This window comes from Callithrix jacchus, chromosome 11 (assembly GCF_049354715.1).
Source record: "Callithrix jacchus isolate 240 chromosome 11, calJac240_pri, whole genome shotgun sequence".
Classification (NCBI taxonomy): Eukaryota; Metazoa; Chordata; class Mammalia; order Primates; family Cebidae; genus Callithrix; species Callithrix jacchus.
This window is the reverse complement of record NC_133512.1, coordinates 33,338,645-33,360,352: the sequence shown is the minus strand read 5'-3', so window position 1 is coordinate 33,360,352 and position 21,708 is coordinate 33,338,645. Positions and strand designations below refer to the sequence as shown.

The window sequence follows — 21,708 nt, the reverse complement described above, 5'->3', positions numbered from 1 at the left end:
AGGGGCAGCTATCTATGCAGGTGGGCAAGCAACTGCCTCTTGGATCCGACAAGACAGTTCCGAGATGCTGGCTGAGTCGCTGCACTCAAAAGTTCTCTGCAGGGCGGCCCCACTGCAGTGCAGGACAGAAACTCACCCAGGAACAGAGACTGTCTCCGAGACTAGGATTCGGGTGACCAGAGAGGCAGGTGTCACATAGCCACAGCTCATGCAGGCCGCTGGGATTCCTTCCCTGGGCTACCAAGGCCGGGCTGCGAGGACCAGCAGGCGGCATCCACCTAGCAGCAAACACTTCTACCCAAGACATTGGGATTCTGTTTCCCAGGACAGTGCTGCCACCTTTTGGAAACCAAATGCTGGACAAATCTAATCATCTTTAGTTAGGAGAGGCCCCACAGGGACGGGGGAAGCTACACATCAGGGAAAATGGATTGTTCATTTGACTCTCTGAAAAGCTATCTCGGACGGTAATTCTTCCCCATTTCCTCCCTGAGTCAACTCCGTCAGGCCCCAAGCGTGAAGGAGAGCCGGTATCCTCCTAAGGACAGTGTTCTCAGATGCACATCCTGAACAGCTCAAGGTCACCAACCCCTGGCTCTGGCCCTCCTTCCAACAGGAATCACCATGCCACAGGGCTCCCCTGCACCAGTGAGGAAACCAGCCAAATCTCAATGTAATCTGTGTACTTTATAACCTTATATATTTTAGTATTTGCATTTAAAGAGGTCCATGGGTTTCTTCAACTGCAATGGAGTTCATGAAACAAAAACATTTAAAACGCTCAAATGAGGGTTTCAGAAGAGTTAAAAAAAAAAAAAAGACTCAGAGAGGTTGATGGCAGTAACCAGTCACACAGCTGGGAAGCCCAGGTCTTTTACAATGGCCCACATGGCCACAGCACCCATCACTGCTCTCTCCCCCGGGTGAGGGCACCCTTGGACTGTACTGTATCTTCATCTCTATTAGCTCGTATTGCTACATTCATTTCTACATGTAAATATCCTGCCTAACGAGACCAGTGGATGGAGGCTGGAAACGCGAGTCATACCCAAGTCCTTTGAGAATCATTATCAGGATATTCATGCCTGGCCAGGCGCAGCAGCTCACGCCTGTAATCTCAGCACTTTGGAAGACCGAGGCGGGTGGATTAGCTGAGGTCAGGGGTTTGAGACCAGCCTGGCCAACACGGCAAAACCCCATCTCTACTAAAAATACAAAAATTAGCCAGGTGTAGTGGCAGGTGCCTGTAATCCCACCATTTTTTTTTTTTTTTTTTTTTTTGAGATAGCTCTGTCTCAAAAAAAAAAAAAAAAAAACCATAAAAAAGAATATCCCTGCCTGCCTGTCCTCCCCGAGCCCATCTTGCTGTCCTCATGGCTGCCGCCCTGTGCCCTCTGACAGTTCTTCCCTGACTTGTCCTGACTTCTGCCTCTCTCTTAGGCCCAGTAAGAGCCACTGAACATAGAATGGTTTAGAGACACAGAAAACTGTTCGCAGTGGTCATCTCTTGGGTGGAGAACTAGAGGCTGGGAGAAGCTTTTCACCTTTTCTCTTTTGTCCTTTTTACATTTAAACCATGTGAATAGATTACCCAGTCCAAGAAAAAATTTTATTTTTTTAAAAAAAGGTCTTCTGGACAGACTGTAAGCTCCTGAAGGACAAAGTACCTTGCTCCTTTTCTTGGCGCCTAGCCCTGTGCTATCCAAGTCGCTGGGGGATAAATGAGTAATTTCCCACATAAAGCGGGGCAGGGTTGAAATGAGACCTTCTCCCCTGGTCTAGCCAGGAGCCAATGCCCCGAGATAGGGAAAATGCGGCAGAAGCTCTTTCATGAGGAAATGAGCAAGTATGTGTCCTTCATTCTCTTCACACATCTTTCTAAGGGCAGCCTCCTTGCTCTTCCTGGGGGGCGGCAATATGAAATCAAGAACAGGAGGCCACCAAGGCAGAAGCGTTTATCATCAACACAAAGGACCACCCCCAAAGGAACAGGTCTGGAGGCAGGGGAAGGGGTTCACACTCACCGGGAGAAGAGCGCCCCTTCCTCACTTAGGGGCTTGCTGAACCCCACCCGCCCAGTTCTACTGAGAGGTCGCCCTTCTGCTGTACCTGGCAGGTTGGTGTAACACAAACACCCAGAATCGGCCCAGAGTCGGTTCCCCACTCTATCTCCAATAAGGTTTAACGTTCATCCCCTCTAAGTCTCACGGCGAAATGTGATCTGCAGCGCTAAAGGTGGGCCCTGGTGGGAAGTGTCTGGTCATGGGGGTGGATCCCTCATGAATGGCTTGATGCCTGCCTGCCTCGCAGTAATGAGTGTTTTCACTCTGAGTTCACACTGGTTGTTTAAAAGAGTGTGGTACCCTCCCCTCACTCTTTCTTGCTCCTGCTCTTGCCATGTGACGTGCTTGCTCCTCTTTCACCTTTTGCCATGACTGGAAGCTTCTGGAGGCCTCACTGAGAGCAGATGCCGGCACCATGCTTCCCGTATAGCCTGCAGAGCCATGAGCCAAATAAACCACCCTTCTTTATAAACTCCCCAGTCTCAAGTATTTCCTTACAATAATGCCAACAGAGTAACACAGTCTCCTCCTAGCTGGGTTACTGTTCTAGTCCTGAAGCTTGGTTTCCACATCTGTAAACTCAAATTTTGCTATGAGGGTCACGTTCAGTGAGTTCTTGCATAAAGTGACCCATACTCTACCCAGCAGATGGCAGGTGCTCCATAAATGTTTTTTTTTCCTTGCCTCCCCTTCCAGGGTGCTCAGATAAATGGCCAGAATTTTCAGGATGCTTTATAAGGTGAGCCCTCAACCAGGGAGGGCACCCTCAAAGCAATTAAGAGCACAACTCCATGGACACAGGACAGAAGCTGGATATAGGACATGGGTATACTCAACACAGCAGCTACATGCTACAAGACGGGAGGTGGCTGGAAGACAGGAGCTGCTGGGAGGCAGTAGGCAGTGATGGAGGGAGGGAAGCGAGGCTCAGAGCCCAGCGTGGCTGCTGGGGACCAGAGAAGCCCAGCAGAAAGGGAGGCTCCGGCTCTTCCAGCAACCATCAGCTCTCTAGGCCCAGCCCTAATGAAGCCACCTCCTCTCCCAGCCTGAAGCTTTAATTTCCATTTTCTCTGCTTCTAAGGCTTTCAAGAGCCAAAATGCAAACTCACAGAGAAGAAACCCAGAGACAACTTTTAAAAGCCTGACAATATTCAAAAGGAGGGAAGCAGCTTTCTTTTCCAAAGCATGAAGGAGGTCCCCAGGATGCCCCCTGCAGAGACACGGGAGGGCAAGCTTTGTCAGGCAGACCTCACAGCTCAACTCTCCTTCATTCATCTCCTCAAATACCTGAGTCCTGCTATGCTCCAGGCACCAGGCCAGATGCTAGCTTCTCAGTGAACAGGCCAAGGCAGCCACCACCAGCAGGGTCCTCTTACACAAAAACCCTTGATAATAACAGTGGCCTCAACGAAGAGTTCCCAATGGGAACTCCAGGCAGCCTGGTAAGGCTCTCCAAACTCTAGGGGACGTCACAGCAGAGCAGGAGCTTTTGCTGAGTCTGCTGTGGAGAAATTATAAAACTAGAAGGGACTCAAGGGGATTATCTAGCTCTGGGCAGAAAAGCAATTTCATCTTCATTTTCACCATGATTAATCCATCAGCTACTACTGCCTGGCTGTAGGAAAAGGATTCTAAGGCTGAGTGTGGGCTGGAGGACAGTAAGGAGCAAGAAAGCTGTGATTAAGTGGCAGTGTTGATGGACATGGGAGGGGATGGCCCTGGTCACCTGGAGCTAACCCAGGGTGTCTCTGCTCATTAGCGGAGAATGCGCCCAAGAGAGGTGACAGGCCCACCTGAGCCACATGACCTGTTAGTGGCAGTGCCAAAACCAGGACCTGCATCTTCTGACTCTGAAACCATTGCTTTTTCCACTACATTCTTCTAAAAACCAACAGGAAGCAAAAGGTACAAATGCAGACTGAGGAAACGGTGCAATCCTGCCAGAGCTGCTTTCCACATCTCCCCAGGAAGAGAGGTGGGGACATGACCGAGAGTCAGAAGATGGTGGCCAGCCAGCTACTGCAAGAGTATTAAGCAAGAATTACTGACCCACAGAAATGGAGAGATGCATTGATGATAAAGGCCGTAATAATTCCAGAATTTCTCCCACGGGTTGTGATTCAAAGCTACAGTTTACAAAGGAGCACAGGTGTGCTGACAGACTAGCGGTAGAGAAGTAAAGTCAGGTCTGCAGACATCGCCTGTAAAGTCCTTGGCTTTGCCCTGTGACATTTCATTAAGTGGGAAAGTCTGTGCCTCTCTTGATAACCAACCTCCTCCAGTCTACGGAGGTGGCAGAGTTTTTTTTCAGTAACTGCCTCCTACAATCCTGGAACACACATGCCATTGCCTCCTTCAACCGCGGATTTCGCCTCCAAGGGAGGCTCCATTTGCCCTTTTAAGGTCTGTAAAGCTTTTTGACAATGAAGGGCAGGAGAGCAGCACTCAAAACAACAACTGTGCTGCTTCTACAGGCACTGTCCTGAGCACCCTGTAGCTGGAAGGCTCCAAAACCCTCCCACACTACGAGTGGGGGTGCCACTAGCTGCCGTCTCCAGCACCATTCAGGAACTAGGGGGCCTGTAACGGGAGGAAGAGAGAGGGTACACCCAGCCCTGCCAGTGAGTCATTTGTCTCTTGGCCATTCTTGGTTACTCCATTGTTCTTACCAGGAATCAGGGGCAATTCTGGCCAATGAGACCTGAGGAAAGTCTGTTAGGAGTTCTCAGGTTTTTCTCCCTCTTAAAAAGGGACACAAAGGGCCGGGCACAGTGGCTCACGTCTGTAATCCCAGCACTTTGGGAGGCTGAGGTGGACAGATCACAAGGTCAGGAGATCTAGACCATCCTGGCCAACACGGTGAAACCCTTTCTTTACTAAAACACAAAAAGTTAGCCAGGCATGGTGGCACGCTCCAGTAGCCCAAGCTACTCGGGAGGCTGGGGCAGGGGAATCGCTTGAACCTGGGAGGCAGAGGTTGCAGAGAGCCGAGATTGCACCACTACACTCCAGCCTGGGCAACAGAGCAAGACTCCATCTCAAAAACAAGCTAGCAAAAACAAAACAAAAACAAACAAAAGAAATGACACAAAGAAGAGGCCACGTTTCTGCCTCTGGCCCTTTTGTCTGTGACATGGCTGCCATTTACCGACCCAGAGAACTTGAGCTGCCAGGACAAACGACAGGTGGCAGCTGCCACAGGGGCCCACGGAGCCACTGAACAGACTGTTAACCATTCAGTCAACCAGACACACCCTCTTTCAGCTGTTTTCCTAAAGAAAATAACAAATGTTCTTTGCAACCAGACACCCTAACTGGTGTATGAAACAACCATCATCCTCATTTCACAGAGAGGCAAGAAACATGAAGAACTTGAAGCCAAGGGGCTGGGTGAGAATGCAGCTCAGCACCATCCACCCCCAACACTCTGTGCCCATCTGCCTCTCCCTCCCGAACCTTCCGGGGCCCTGCATACAGAAGGCACTCAATGTATGCTTAACTGTTAAAGAACTGATGGTCTTTCTGTTGAACCCATGGGAGCTTCCCAGAGTCGGACTGTGGATCCTTTTGGAAACCAAAGCAGCCACCCACTGGCTCCCCAGCAGCTACCAGCAGTCCCCACTTCAACCACGTTTCATAACAGAAACTTCCCACACATCAGAGATGCTCAGCCCACAACCAGGGGGCAGGAAATCTCTAGAAACCTCAACTCCTGTGCCCTGGGCCTCCGCTTCCAAATTAGTGAGATAAGTCCTGCTCTCTCTTTCTCTCTCTCCCTCTTGCTTATCTGTAATGAAGATGACTTCAGGATTGTAAATTGCTGGGAAAATCAAAACTGGGGTAGAATGCTCACTGCACATTGGTGCCAAAGTGGCCAGGCCACCTGCACACCATGACTGCTCTGCCTCTATCCACGTTATAGTCTCTCATACCTTATCCTACTCACACACGGCGACCCATGGAAAGAAAAAGGAAAAAATGACAGAGCAACTATAGACGTTCAACCCTTTAGACGAGTCATTAATTAGTTGCTTCCAGGGGATGAGATGCAGCAAGCCTGGAAGATGATAAACCAAATGCAGCTGACTTCACGCTAAAGCCTTTGGAACATTTGTCTCTTTCCAAGCTCTGTGCACAGAAATTGAATTGGAAAAATCATGTGTTTTGTAAACCTGGTTTTAAATCCTGAATCTAGGCAAACTAATTAATTTTCACATTCAGGCTCCTCAGTTGCAGAATAAAGATAAACCAACTAACCTTCCAAGTACACAGGGCTCAGTGTGCCAAAGGCACCGCGCCAGGCCCCACAGTAAAGGAGGCAGGCACGCTCCAGGAGGGAAAGAGACACAGGCACAGGCACTTCCGACACACTTTACCCTACAGCGTGGTTGGTATCCCAACAGGGGTGATGTGGCTCCTGAAGGAAGTGGGGTCTGACCTGAGGAATACTGAGGAACTGGCTGGGTGATACAGGAGTAAGTCTCTGTGTGTCCTTCATTTGTCTGTGCAGACAGGAGGAGTGAACATCAGACGAGGATTGGAGGTAGAAAGAGCCTGGAGTTTTACTCCCAGGAACTGAAATAAGCTCCACCGCCTGACCTGGAGAATGTGAGGGGAACTGATGAGAGAGGAGGCTAAAGACTGAAAGCATGGCTCTGTTGCACAGAGGAGCCTGTGGGCGTCCTCCTAGGACAGGGGAGGGCACAGAGGCATGGCTGCGCAGTGAGGGGATCCAACTGGCTGCCCCGTGGAGAATCAAATGGAAGGGGAGGGATGAGAGCAGGTAAGAGATGGTTGGTGGAGGCCTGCACCATTTCCCAGAGAAACTGTCATGAGACTGGAAAGAGGTAAGGCTGATATTTAAGAGGCAAAATCCACTGGTGAGAGACAGGGTATGGGAGAGAAGGTGAAGAAGGAGCCATGTCTGATACTCAGATTCCTGGCTGAACCCGCTGGACTCAAGCCTCACCCAGCAGCTCATTGGAGGTTGAGAGATGAGAATTGCAGTGAGGGCTGAGTCTCGGCATCAGACACTGCATGAAAAGCCCAAGTGGAATGAACATCTGCTCTCCTGAATTCTAGCTCCTGACCCATCCCAGCCATCCTGATTGTAGACATTGCAGCTCATCAGTTCTGAGACACACATTTTTTTCTTTACATTTTAACGTCTCTGAAATCAGGATGCTTTACAATTGATAGGTGGCACGGTTTAACTGGCAGTGTTCTTTCTCAGCGGTACACAGAATGATGGTGCGTCTTTCAATCAATGGCATCTTGGATTTGAAGAAATACAGTAATACCTAACAATCTTAGAAGAAAATAGTACTTAAATGACTCTTCTTAGGACTTAAATCCTACCTAGTTCCAAAAAGATCTGAAGTAACCTTTAAAGCTCATCAGACAAGGTGATTTCTGTAAAAAGACCAAAACCACTCCCGAGAACAAGTCTTAGCAGGTCCCCAGTACATCCTTCTCCACATTTACACGGTGAAAGGAAACAGAAGTCAGACAAGCTGTCAGGGGCTCACTAACACCACGACCAGGAGACAGAATAACTTAGAAAAAATGAAGTTGGCAGAATTTCAGATAGCACAGAGATGAGTGCGGCCTTGAGGTCTCAGGAACGACATCTTTTAAAGAGTGGATTTGGTGGGGACTTGAGCTTCACAGGTTTGCTTCTCACAGAGAATATGGTGACCAGGACAAGGCCCATGAAGGTCTTACTGATACTTACTGATACTCAAGGGCTCTGTATGTCTTTACTTAAGAATCAAATGAACATCTCCTGCCGCAAACAAAACATGTACAAAGAACAGCCTGTGTGCTTGCAGACTTCTCCGTAGCCCAGCTCCACATCTGGATCAGCACATATTTTGGGGAACACAGGCTGCTGCTACATGCGAGAACCAGAGCCCTGCCAACATTCACTGAAGGTGGTCAGTCGCTCCATGGTGGAGTTCAGAATGGTGACTTCACAGGTGCCTGTCTCCACCGTGGGAGAGGAAAACAAGAGCTCAGAAGGAGCATCATGCTGCACATTGGAAACTCCAAGGACTTCACCTCACTCCTGCAGCTCCACGGCTCCCGGTCCGGCTCTCAGCAAGCTACACCTTCCCTCCCCGGGAGCTCCGACGTTTGCCAGGCTTGCTAGCCAGGCTCTATACTTACTGCTAGTGGTTAACATTAATAGCCACGATTAATGAGGACTTGCCACATGCCAGGCACTCCTCTACATGCCCTGATCATATTCTCTGAGTTCTCACAGGAACATCAACCCCATTTTGCTGCTAAATGAAATTCTGGGTTGTGAAGGTAGGAAAAGGTGCCGCCTACGTCTCGGTTTAAGGAAAAAGATCTTTGAGTAAACTGGTTAGGAGGTGGCATAGCAGCATTTATTATGTTATTCCTTAAACTTTCCCTGTTTCCACCACCAATTGTTTTGTTGGGGTTTTTTTTTTGAGACAGAGTCTTGCGCTATAGCCAGGCGGGAGTTCCGTAGCATGATCTCGGCTCACTGCAACCTCCACCTCCTGGGTTCAAGCAATTCTCCTGCCTCAGCCTCTCAAGTAGCTGAGACTACAGGCATGTGCCACCATGTCCAGCTAATTTTTGTATTTTGGTAGGGATGGGGTTTCACTATGTTGGCCAGGATGGTCTCAATCTCTTGACCTTGTGATCCATCCGCCTTGGCCTTCCAAAGTGCTGGGATTACAGGCATGAGCCACTGTGCCCAGCCAATTGTGTTGATTTTTTAAATGAGCCTGAAGTTTACCACCCTGAAGTCAGCCTAAAAATATCTCCACCTGCCAATACCAGGAGACCAGCATGAAGAGGGACTGCCAGCCCCTGCCCCCCCCAGACCTTGGGATGCCCTGGTTTATTCTGACAACTTACACCCACCCTGAAAGGAGAAACACAGCAAAACGAGAATCAAGGAGAAGACCAGAATCAGGAAACTCACATCTCCAAGTACACGTGGACAGAAGTCTTCATTGTTAGGCACAAACTGTTTAGTAACAATAATGATGCCAGTGTGGAGTAAAGCACGAAGACAAACGGGATCACTTCCAAACCATCTGCTGGCCATGGGGAAACTGACCAGGTAGGAAGGAAGTTCAGTTCAAACTTTGTTTTTTCCAAGAAAGACATGGGTCCTGAAATCTTCCACCTTAAAAAACTCTTACAAAAATGTTAAAGGGCCAAGAGCAGAGCAAGAGGGCTGAGCAGAAGCCTCCTGTGATCGTCCTCCTGACAAGAAAACCAAATTCAACACCTATGTATACTAAAAAGCACTTTCATCAGAGCCAAAAATCAGCTGAACAATCACAGTACCTGGCTTCAGCTTCATTTTGCTGAAAGAGACTGAAGAGGGTAGAAAGGCTGTCTTGAGTTGCCAGCACCATCCCTCCCCTATCCCTGGGCAGCAGGTCCACGGCACAGAATCCGTGTGCTCGTGGGAGGGAGAACACAGCAACTGTGGGGCTTTGGACTGTAACTCAGTGCTGCTAATACCAGGCAGAACTCAGCCAGTGCCCACTGAGGGGGCATATAGAGCAGCCCTACCCAGAGGAGAATCTCCCATCCCAGTGATCAGAACCTGAGTTTTGGCAAGCCTCACCACCATGGGCTAAAGTGCTATGGTTTCTAAATAAACTGGAAATGTAGTCTAGGTCACAAGGACTGCAGCTCCTAGGCAAGTCCTGGAGTTGTGCTGGGCTCAGAGCCAGTGGATTTGGGGCCTGGGTACATGACCTGCTGAGACACCAGCCAGGGTGGCCAAGGGAGTGTCGGCCCCGACCCTCCCCCAACTCCAAGCAGCACCACACACAGCTCCAAAAGAGATCCCTTCCTTCCCCTTGAGGAGAGAGGAGGGAAGAGGAAAAGGACTTTGTACTGCAAGTTGAATACCAGCTCAGCCACAGTAGGATAGGGCACCAGGCAGAGTTGTGAGGCCCCCACTGCAGCCCTAGCCGCCAGACACTTCTGACACATCCTGGCCCAGAAAGTAACCTTCTGCCTTAAGGGCAGGACACAGTTGTGACAGGATTCTTAACCTTCTAACTAAAGAGCCCTGTGCCCTGCATAATCAACAGTAGTAACCAGGCAATATGTGCCACGGGTCTTGGATGAGACTCTGAGACATGCCTACCTGGCTGTGGTCAGGTGTGACCCAGCACTTTCACAGCTCTGGTGGCTATCAGGAGAGATTCCTTCTGCTTCAGAAAAGCAGAGAGAAGAGCAAAGAGGACTTTGTCTTGCAGCTTAGGTACCAGCTAAGCACAGTGGGACAGAGCACCAAGCGGGCCCTTCAAGTCTCCAATTCCAGGTTGTGGCTCTTGGATGGCATTTCTGGACCTACCCAGGCCCAGAGGGACACTCACTGCCCTGAAGGGTGAGTCTCAAATCTCCAGCATTCACAAGCTGAATGAAGAGCCCCTGGCCTTAAATGAGTATCAGCGGTGGGCTGGCAGTGCTCCACATGGGCCTGTGGTGGCGGGGGACATGGGGTGAGAGTCCTCTGCCTGGGTAAAGGAGAAGGAAAAGTGAAGGGACTTTGTCCTGTGATTTGACAGCCAATTCAGCCCCAGAAGAATAGAGCACCACACAGATTTCTAAGGTTTCCAACTCCAGGCCCTGACTCCTGGACAGCATCTCGGGACCTGCCTGGGGCCCCAGGGAACTCACCTTGGGTCTGGGGAGAAAGACAGACACAAGTCTGTCGGCTTCACCACCTGCTGATTATACAGCCCTAGGGCCTTGAGCAAAAAGAGGCAGGAGCCAGGCAGTAGTTACAACAGGCCTTGGGCAAGACCCAGAGCTGTGCTGGCTTCAGTTCTGACCAGTGTAGTCCCAGTGGTGGTGGCCACATAGTTGCTTGTGTCACCTCTCCCCGAGCTCCAGGCAGCTCAGCATAGAGACAGACTCGGTTTGTTTTGGAGAAAATAAGGTAAGAGGACAAGAGTCTCTGCCTGTGATCCAGAGAATTCTTCTGGATCTTATACAAGACCACCAAGGTGGTACTGCTCCAAGTTTCTAAGAACCACAGAGTTACTGGGCTTTGGGTGTCCTCTAATGCAGATACAGCTGCAGTGACAAAAAACTTACACGACAACACCCAAGTACCTTTGAATACCTGGAAAGTCTTCCTAAGAAGGATGGGTACAAACAAGCCCAGATTGCAAAGACTACAATAAATACTTAACTCTTCAAAGCCCAGATACTGACAAACATCCATAAGTATCAAGACAATCCAGGAAGACATGAATTCAGCAAACAAACTATATAAGGCATCAGAGACCAAAGCTGGAGAGACAGAAATGTGTGACCTTTCAAACAGAGAATTCAAAATAGCTGTTTTGAGGAAACTCAAAGAAATTCAAGATAGCACGGAGAAGGAATTCAGCATTCTATCAGATAAATTTAACAGAGTTTGAAATAATTTAAAAGATTCACACAAAATTTCCGGAGTTGAAAAACACAATTGACATATGAACACCTCAGAGTCTCTTAATAGCAGAATTGATTAAGCAGAAGGAATAACTGATGAGCTTGAAGACAGGATTTTTTAAAATACATCAGAGGAAGCAAAAGAATAAAAAAGAATTAAACACACCTACAAGACCTAGAAAATAGTCTCAGAAGGGCAAATCTAAGAGTTAGTGGCCTTAAAGAGGAAGAAAAGAAAAAATAGGGGTAGAAAGTTCATTCAAAGGGTAACAGTGAGAATTTTCCAAACCTAGAGCAAGATCTCAATATCTAAGTACCAGAAAGTTATAGACACCAAACAGATGTGCCTCAAAGATGACTATCTCAAGGCATTTAACAATCAAACTCACAAAAATCAAGGATAAAGGATCCTAAAAGCAGCAAGAACTAACTGCTGCTTTGGGTATTAATCATTATTAATACCCATTTTCAGAATAAAGCAATATTCCCGTTCTCTCTCCCTCCTTTTCTTTCTCTTTCTTCCTCTCCTTCACTCCTTTTTTTCTCTTTCTTTTCTAAAGAAAAAAAAAAAGAAGACAAAATACCTGAGACTCAGTAATATATAAGCAACAGAAATTCATTTGTCACACTTCTAGAAGCTGGAAGTCCAGGATCAAGGCACCAGCACCGTCAGTGTCTGGTGAAGACCTGGTCTCTGTTTCCAAGATTGGTGCCCTCCAGAGAGCACCAATACTGTGTCCTCATATGTCAGGAGAGATGGAAAGGAATGAACCCACTCTTTCAAGTTTTTGTAAAAGGGCCCTAATCCCATTCGTGAGGTTCTATCCTGATGACTAACTCACCTCCTAAAGGTCCCATTTCTTAATATCATCACATTGGCAGTTAAGTTTCAACATAAAAAAAAAAAAAGAAACTAACTGCATACAATGGAGCTCCAATATGTCTGGCAGCAGACTTTTCAGCAGAAGTCGTAAAGGCCAGGAGAGTGGCACGGCATACTTAAAGTGCTGAAGGAAAAAAATATTTAAACTAAAATAGTGTATACAGCAAAAATATCCATCAAACATGAAAAATATAGACTTTCTCAGACAAACAAAAGCTGAAGGACTTTATCAACACCAGAACTGTCCTGCAAGAAATGCTAAAGAGAATGCATCAATCAGAAAGGACATGAATGAGCAACAAGAAATCATCAGAAAGCCCAAAATGTGCTTGTAATAGTAAGTACACAGAAAAAACACAGAGTATTATAACACTGTAACTGTGGTATGTAAACTACTCATATCTTAAGCAGAAAGACAAAAAGATGAACCAATTAAAAATAGTAAGTACAATGCCAGGGGCAGTGGCTCACACCTGTAATCCCAGTACTTTGGGAGGACGAGGTGGGCAGATCACCTGAGGTCAGGACTTTCAGACCAGCCTGCCCAACATGGCAAAATCCTATCTCAAGTAAAAATACCTGCTTGGTGGCAGGTGCCTGTAATCCCAGCTATTCAGGAGGCTGAGGCAGGAGAATCGCTTGATACCAGGAGGCAGAGGTTGCAGTGAGCCGAGATCGTGCCACTGCACTCCAGCCTGGATGACAAAAGGAAAACTGTCTCAAAAAAAAACTACAAAAACTTTTCAAGAAATACATAGACTGTACAGTAAGATATAAACAGAAAAGAAAAGTTAAAAAGCAGGGGGACAAAGGTAAGGTGTGGAGTTTGTATTAGTTTTCTATTTGCTTGTTTGTTTATGCCAGCAGGGTTAATTGTTGTCAGCTTAAAATAATGGGTTTACAATAATGGGATAGTATTTGCAAACCTCATGGTAACCTCAAATATATAACATACAAATATAAAACATATACAAAAAAACAAAGCAAGAAATTAAATCATACCACCAGAGAAAATCACCTTCACTAAAAGGCAGACAGGAAGAAAAGAAAGAAGAGAAGACTACAAAACAAATAATAAAATGGCAGAAGTCCTTACTTATCAATAATAATTGAATGTAATTAGACTAAACTCTTCAGTCAAAAGACATACACTGGCTAAATGGATTGAAAAAACAGACCCAATGATCTGTTTCCTACAAGAAATACACTTCGGCCAGGCTCAGTGGCTCACGCCTGTAATCCCAGCACTTTGGGAGGCTGAGGTGGGTGGATCATGAGGTCAAGAGATCGAGATCATCCTGGTCAACATGGTGAAACCCCGTCTCTACTAAAAAATATACAAAAATTTAGCTGGGCATGGTGGCACATGCCTGTAATCCCAGCTACTCAGGAGGCTGAGGCAGGAGAATTGCCTGAACCCAGGAGGTGGAGGTTGCAGTGAGCAGAGATCACGCCATTGTACTCCAGCCTGGGTAATGAGCAAAACTCCATCTCAAAAAAAAAGGAAATACACTTCACCTATAAAGACAAATATAGACTGAAAAATAAGGGATGGAAAAAGATATCACATGCAGATTGAAGTAGAAAAATAGCAGGAGTAACTATATTTATATCAGACAAAATAGATTTCAAGACAAAAACTATAAGAGACAAAGAAGGTTACTACATAATGATAAGGGGTCAATTCAGCAAGAGGATATAACAATTATAAGTATTTGTGTACACAACACTGGAATACCCCCATATACAAAGGACATTTATTAAAGCTAAAGAGAGAGAGGCAGGCCCCCAATACAGTAATACCTGGAGACATCAATACCTAACTATCAGCATCCGACAGATCATCCAGACAGAAAATCAACATAAGACTTAATCTGCGCTAGACCAAATGGATCTAATAGATATTTACAGAACATCTCGTCCAACAACTGAAGAATACACATTCTTTTCCGCAGCACATGGATCATTCACAATGAAAGACCATATGGTAGGCCACAAAACAAGTTTCAAAACATTAAAAAAAACTGAAAATAATATCAAGTATCTTCTCTGACCACAATGGAAAACTACACAGCAATAACAAGGGAGAATTTGTGAAACTATACAAACACATGGAAATTAAACAATATGCTCCTCAATGACCAGTGAGTCAATGAAGACACTAAGAAACAAATTGAAAAATTTATTAAAACAAATGATAACAGAAACACAATAGCAAAATCTATGGGATACAGCAATAGCAGTACCAAGAGAAAGTTTATAGCTATACATATGTCAAAAAGGTAGAAAAACTTCAAATACGCAATCTAACAATGCATCTTAAAGAATTAGAAAATCAAGATCAAACCAAACTCAAAGTTAGTGGAAAAAAAGAAATAGTAAAGATTAGAACAGAAATAAATTAAAATGAAGAAAACAGTACAAGAGATTAATGAAACAAAAGGTGTTTTAAAGATAAATGAAGTTGACAAACCTTTAACCAGACTAAAAAAAAAGAGAAGACCCAAATAAATAAAATCAGAAATTAGAAAAGAGACATTGTGAGAAGAAAGTTGCCCAGGTGCCATGGCAAGAGACTGAAGGCACAATCTGTCCCAGTATAATAAATAACTGATTATTTAGATATACTGGTGACACCAAATATATTTACTGATTACTTAGTTATAGCAATGATACCAATTAGACTTAGATACAATCACATAATTATATACTCAATCTTATTACATTATTATTCTCTATTATTAATCTTTGATTTAGTATTACAGTGTAGGAACATTGTTAGCCTTATAATATAGAAATAATAGGGTGAAATATAATTTGGAACTCAAGGGACATTGTGAGAAGTGATCAGGAGGCAAGAGTAAATGCCTTGCGGTAGTGTCAGCGCCTGGGAAGGTGCCCATTACTTAGCAGGCAGGCCTTGCAGTAAGGCCAGAGCCTGGGGAGGTGCCAGTTGCTTAGCAGGCCATGAGAGGGAGTTTCCCTTTCACTGGGGAGTTCAGAGAACACTCTGCTCCATCCGACTCTCAAGGAAGGTCTGACACTAGCCAGGTGGGCCTGCAGATATCCAGGGCTTTTAAACACCTCTCCATAGTGTTGTGCTCCAATGGTCACCATCCTTGTCCACTTTCATGTCCCACTTTCCCACCCGATGCTCCTTTGTAAATTCTTAGAAGAATAGAGAAATCCTAAAAGCCTTTGATCTCTCTGGTAAGTGCATAGAAAGATACTGATGTATGTGCCTCCCCTCCTTACAGCCGCTAGCTGAGAGGGAGGGGCCCTCTGTATTATACCCATATGAACCCCTGTACCTTGCCCACATGATCCCCTAAACTGTACCCATATGGTATTATAAAAATGTGATTTGCTTGACCCCTACCAATCATGTTAGATGAGTCACTCTCCTGACCCTGACCCTCTGCCTTGTATACAATAAATATCAGTGTGTCCAGGCATTTGGGGCCACTTCTGGACTCCATGAATTGGTAGCAGTGGTCCCCCAGGCCCAGCAGAATTCTCTTATCTCTGTGTCTTTGTGTCTTTCTTTCCTTCTATCTATCCTCTCTGCAAGCAAAAGAACTCCAGTGGGGCTGGACCCTACAAGACATCACAATCGATACTACAGAATTTCAAAGGATCATTAGACGCTACTATGAGCAACTACACATCAATAAACTGGAAAACCTAGAAGAAATGAATAAATTCCGAGACATAAAACCTACCAAGATTGAACCATGAAGAAATCCAAAACCTGAACAAACCAGTAACAAGTAATGGGATCAAAGTCAAAATAAAGTCTCCTAAAAAAGAAAAGACAAGGAAAACCTGATTGATTCACCGCTGAATGTTACCATTTAAAAAAGAACGAATAGCAATCCTACCCAAACTATTCCAAAAGCCAGAAGAGGCAGGAATACTTTCAAACTCATTCTAAAAAGACAGTATCACCTTGATACCAAAACCAAAGACATCAAAAAAAGAAAACTACAGGCCAATATCCCTAATGAACACTGATGCAAAAATCCTCAACAAAATACTAACGAAATGCATTTGACAATACATTAAAAGGATCATTTATCATGACCAACTGAGATTTATCCCAGGGATGCAAGGATGGTTCAACGTATGCAAATCAATCAGTGTGGTAAATCATATCAACAAAACGAAGGACAAAAACCATATAATTATTTCAATTGATGCTGAAAAGCATCTGATAAAATTTAATATCCCTTCAAGATAAAAAAAAAACTACACATATAAGGAACATACCTCCACAATAAAAGCCATATGTGATAGACCCAACAGACAGTATCATACTGAATGGGGAAAAACTGAAACCCTTTCCTCCAGGATTTGGAACATGACAAGGATGCCCACTTTCACCACTGTTATTCACCATAGTACTAGAAGTCCTAGCTAGGGCAATCAGACAAAAGAATAAAAAGCATCCAAATCGGAAAGGAAAAAGTCAAATAATCCTTGTTTGCAGAAAACATGATCTTATACTTAGAAAAACCTGAAGACTCCAGGAAAAAACTATAGAACCAATAAACAAATTCAAGGATATAAAATTAACATACAAACATCAGTGGCATGTCTATATGCCAACAGAGAACAATCTGAGAAAGAAATCAAAGAACTAATCCCATTTACAATAGTTACAAATAAAATTAAATATCTACAAATTAACTTAACCAAAGAAGTGAAAAATCTCTACAATAAAAACTATAAAACACTGATGAAACAAATTGGAGAGAAAATAAATCGAAAGATATTCTATGTTCCAGAATAATATTGTTAAAATTTCCATACTACTCAAAATAATCTATACTTAGAGACTCAATGCAATTCCTACAAAATACCAGTGATGTTCTTCATAGCAAGAGAAAACAAAAAGCTATCCTAAAATTTATGTGTAACCACAAATGACACAGAATAGCCAAAGCTATCTTGAGCAAAAAGAAAAAAGCTGGATGAATCACATTACCTGACTTTCAAATTATACTGCAGAGCTTTAGTCATTAAAACAGAATGGCAATGGCATATAAACAGAAATATAGACCAATGGAATGGGATGGAGAATCCAGAAACAAATCCATATGTCTATGGTGAATTCATTTTCAATAAAGGTACCAAGAACATACATTGGGGAAAGGACAGCCTCTTCAAAAAATGGCGCTGGGTAAACTGGATATCCATATGCAGAAGAATAAAACTAGACCCTATCTCTCATCATATATAAAAGCCAAATCAAAATGGATTAATGACTTAAATCTAAGACCTCAAACTATGAAACTACTACAAGAAAACATGGGGGAAACTCTCTAGGACACTGAAGTGGGCAAAGATTTACTGAGTAACATCCCACAAGCACAGGCTTCCAAAGCAAAAATGGACAAACGGAATCATATCAAGTCAAAAACTTCTGTACAGCAATGAAACAATCAACAAAATGAAGAGACAACAGAAGAGGAGAAAATATTTGTACACTATTCATGTGACAAGGAATTAATAGCCAGAATGTAAAAGGGGCTCAAACAACTCTGTAGGGAAAAAAAAAATCTAATAATCCTATTAAAAATGGGCAAAAAATCTAAACAGACATTTCTCAAAAGAAGACATACAAATGGCATACTGGCATATGAAAAGGTTCTCAACATCAATGATCATCAGGGAAATGCAAATCAAAACCACAATGGGTTATCATCTCACTCTGGTTAAAATGGCTCTTATCCAACAGACAGGCAACTGTCTGACAAGGATGTGAAAAAAGGGGGATCTTGTACACTGCTGATGGGAATGTAAGGTAAATTGGCACACTATGAAGAATAGCTTGGAGATTCCTCAAAAAACTAACTAAGACTAGAGCTACCATACTATCCAGCAATCCAACTGCTGGATATATACCCAAAAGAAGGGAAATCAGTATATTGAGGAGATACCTGCATTCCTACATTTACGGCAGCACTAGTCCCCACAGTCAGAATTTGGAAGCAACCTAATTGTCAACAGATGAATGGATAAAGAAAATGTGGTACATATACACGATAGAGTAATATTTAGCCATAAAAAAGAATAAGATTCGGTCACTATGTTAAGTGAAATAAAGTAGGCACAGAAAGATAAACTTCATATGCTCTTATTTATTTGTTGAACTAAAAATGAAAACGACCTCATGGAGGTAGAAGAGTAGACAGATGGTTACCAGAGGCTGGGAAGGGTGGTGGGACAGTGGTGGGGGTATAAGGAAGGTTAATGGGTACAGAATGAATAAGATCTAGTATTTAATAGCATGACAGAGTACCTAAAGTCAGTAACTGTACATTTAAAAATAGCTAAAAGTATATCATTGGATTGTTTGTAACACAAGGGACGAATGCCTGAGATAATGGATATCCCATTTTACACGATGTGATTATTATACATTGTAAGCCTATATCAAAACATCTCATGGGATATATTTTCCCATTAAAAAATTCCTCATTAAAAAATATATGTCATATATCCTACAAATATATGTGTATATATTTATGTAAATATATGTATATTTATATTCAGTGTAATTTAAAACATTTTAAATAATTGTTGTCATTGTCATAACACTGCTTTAATATACTGGTTTCATGTATTTTATTTAAATTGGAATTTGAATAAAGAACCAAACTTCTCATTACTGTACATGCATAGAAAAATGTAATCTGCTTTGCTAAAATTCCCTTTACAATATCACAAAGAATAAAAGTGGTATATGCCATTATGGTAACACCCTCCTCAATCCCCAAATAGCCAGGAAAGTGAAACATAGCATGGTCTCTGGAAAACAGCTGGGACCGAGGCCCAGAACTCAGGGGAAGGAGCTTAGCACACGCTCCAGAGTCCACTCACTTTCACACACTCAGCCGGGAGAAAGCCTTCAGAGATCATCTAGTCCAACTATCTCACCTACAGCTGGGGAAATTAAGGCAAGGGCAGATGTGGCTTACAAGTCCACCTAAGTTATTGACCAGGAATAAACTTACCAGAAGCAACAAACTGGTGGCAGAGGTGAGCTGGGCAGAGGTGTGCACACATTTCATACTTTTATACTTAAGGTAGTGACAAATGGCAGCTGACCACAGAAGACAAGGCAGACAAAGAGAGTATTACAGAATAATGATGAAAGAGCTTATTAAACACAAGAATTAAAGAGCTTATCACATGAATGAGTCCCTCTAAAAAAAGTCTCAATAAATTTGTTATTCTCCATCAAAAAAAAAAAGTGCATGATGTATCTTAGAATGGTTTCCATCAAGCTTGCTTAAGATCTGATAGAGATGGCATTCAAAGGGGTCGGCTCCGGGTATCCAGAAGGTTAATTCTGTGGAATGCCTTCCTGCCCAGCACAGGCTTGTTTTTCAAGGACCGAGTTTGTTTTCGTTATGTGCACACATTTCATAAACAATAAAGCTAATATTCTGATCTTTGAGGCCTAAAATAACTTGCAGATGACAACTTATCTAAATGACCTGAAATAAAAGTGACTGTAACTAAGCCCTCGGGAACTAACAGTACTTAAGCATCACAAATCGCCACACCCTAGGCCACGCATGTATCAACAATGCCTTAACAATCCCCATGATGTTATCGGAGTCCAAAGACAGGCAAACAAGGTGGATAAGAATTTATTACTCCAGCATGAAGTCACAAGACTTTTAGCTTTACTGATCTCTGTGCCAGGAGCAGAAGTCTTTCCTTCCCACCCGTCCTCCCCTCCCCTTCCCTGTAGCTCACCCTTTCCTCCTAGCAGCCTAACAAGGGCAAGGTGATTCTGTAATAAGACTCTTCTTTGGTTTCTAGTCCTTTTATTTATTCTTTATCATGCTTCTGGTGGCGCCACTCCCCAGGGCATCCCTTCCCCCATCACCTCTACAAGTAACAGGACTCCTGAGTCCAAGCAATCTCATCCCTGTGTGCAGACGCCTCCAGGTGAGCAGGCCTGGTTATGCACATGTGCCTGCTCAGGACAGTTTCTATCCCACGATTCACTGACTAGGGATTCTCCCTATGGACTGGGATTCGGATTCATGCCTCTGTCTTTACATTCTGTGCTATCATCTTAATGACTTTTACATGATTTACAGGAAAGAACAGCAGCTTTGGAGCCAGGAAATCCTGGGTTGAATCCCAGTTCCAGCACCTAACTTGAGCTCTGTGTCGGGGAACAAGTTATTTCTCCTTCCTGAGCCTTGTTGCCATCAAGTATGAAAGGAGAGGCTGTGCAGAGTTAAGGAGAGGCTGCAAATAAAGTGCCTGGCACACAGTAGGTGCTCTGCGGATGCCCCTTTTCTTCCCCTCCCCTCCTCCCTCTTCCTCCACTTAGAACAGTTGGCTCTGGCTTCTTTCTCTCCAGAATATTTCCTCCCATCTCTTCTCGCTGACCCTCCTCATACGCTTTCTTTCGGCAAGAGCTTCTATACCTGAATCATGAAGAGTGTTTAAAAACCTACATCGGGAAATGTGATTATAGAGCATTGCCAAACTGTGCTTCTTGAAATAGAAATAACAAGACTGCAAAATGCAGCTAAGCCAGAGAGGGCTGTGTGAGACTGAGGGAGCAGAGAAGAGGCTCTGGATCCCCCAGCTTCCCTTTACCCTTTCCCCAGTGCCACCAGATTTAGCAAATGAAAATGTAGGACACACACTTACATCTTCATTTCGCATAAATATCAAATACTTTTCTAGTGTGTCCCAACAATTGTAGGTGAGAAGGAAAATGGAACTCTAGCAAAGATCAGCTGTAGAGAAGGAAAATAAAGATCACGACCGCCAGAGATGGAGGCAGCTGTCCCTTCTACCTGCTGCTACCAGAGAGAACTTCAAGTTCTCTGGGCAAAAGGGAAACCCTGGCAGAGTCAGAGCTTCGTGTGGTTGTGGAGTTCTAGAAAGTGCCAGTAGGCAGTAAACACAGGGCCATGGTCCTTCAGCTCCAGTAAACATGGGCAGGTGACTGGAGAGGGGCTTGGGACTTGAAGTCGGCAGCTGCCCAGGCACCCTCAATGTCTGTACAAAATCCACCCAGGTAATGCTATGTGAGTCTTATCATATTTTTATTCATTAATTTTTAAGCTTAATTTTGTGGGATTAGCACATATTTAATATTCCATATAATTTTTTAAATGTTGCTAAAGATGAAATAAGCCAGCCATACTTAAATACAAGTGAATTTTATCTTAATTTATTTGGATTTGAATTGTTGCCTTAAAAGAATGAAGGACAATAAAATTACACAGGAAAATGCACCCATTACTCTACAAACTGAAATATCATCCCTGCTGG

The 21,708-nt window shown here is 44.1% G+C and overlaps 1 protein-coding gene across 4 annotated transcripts in view; it reads right to left on the bottom strand.

Annotated features, from left to right (window-relative positions):
• GSDME (gasdermin E) overlaps positions 1-21,708 on the bottom strand; it is a 63,183-nt gene that overhangs the window by 25,753 nt on the left and 15,722 nt on the right. The gene's annotated exons all lie outside the window — the stretch shown is intronic.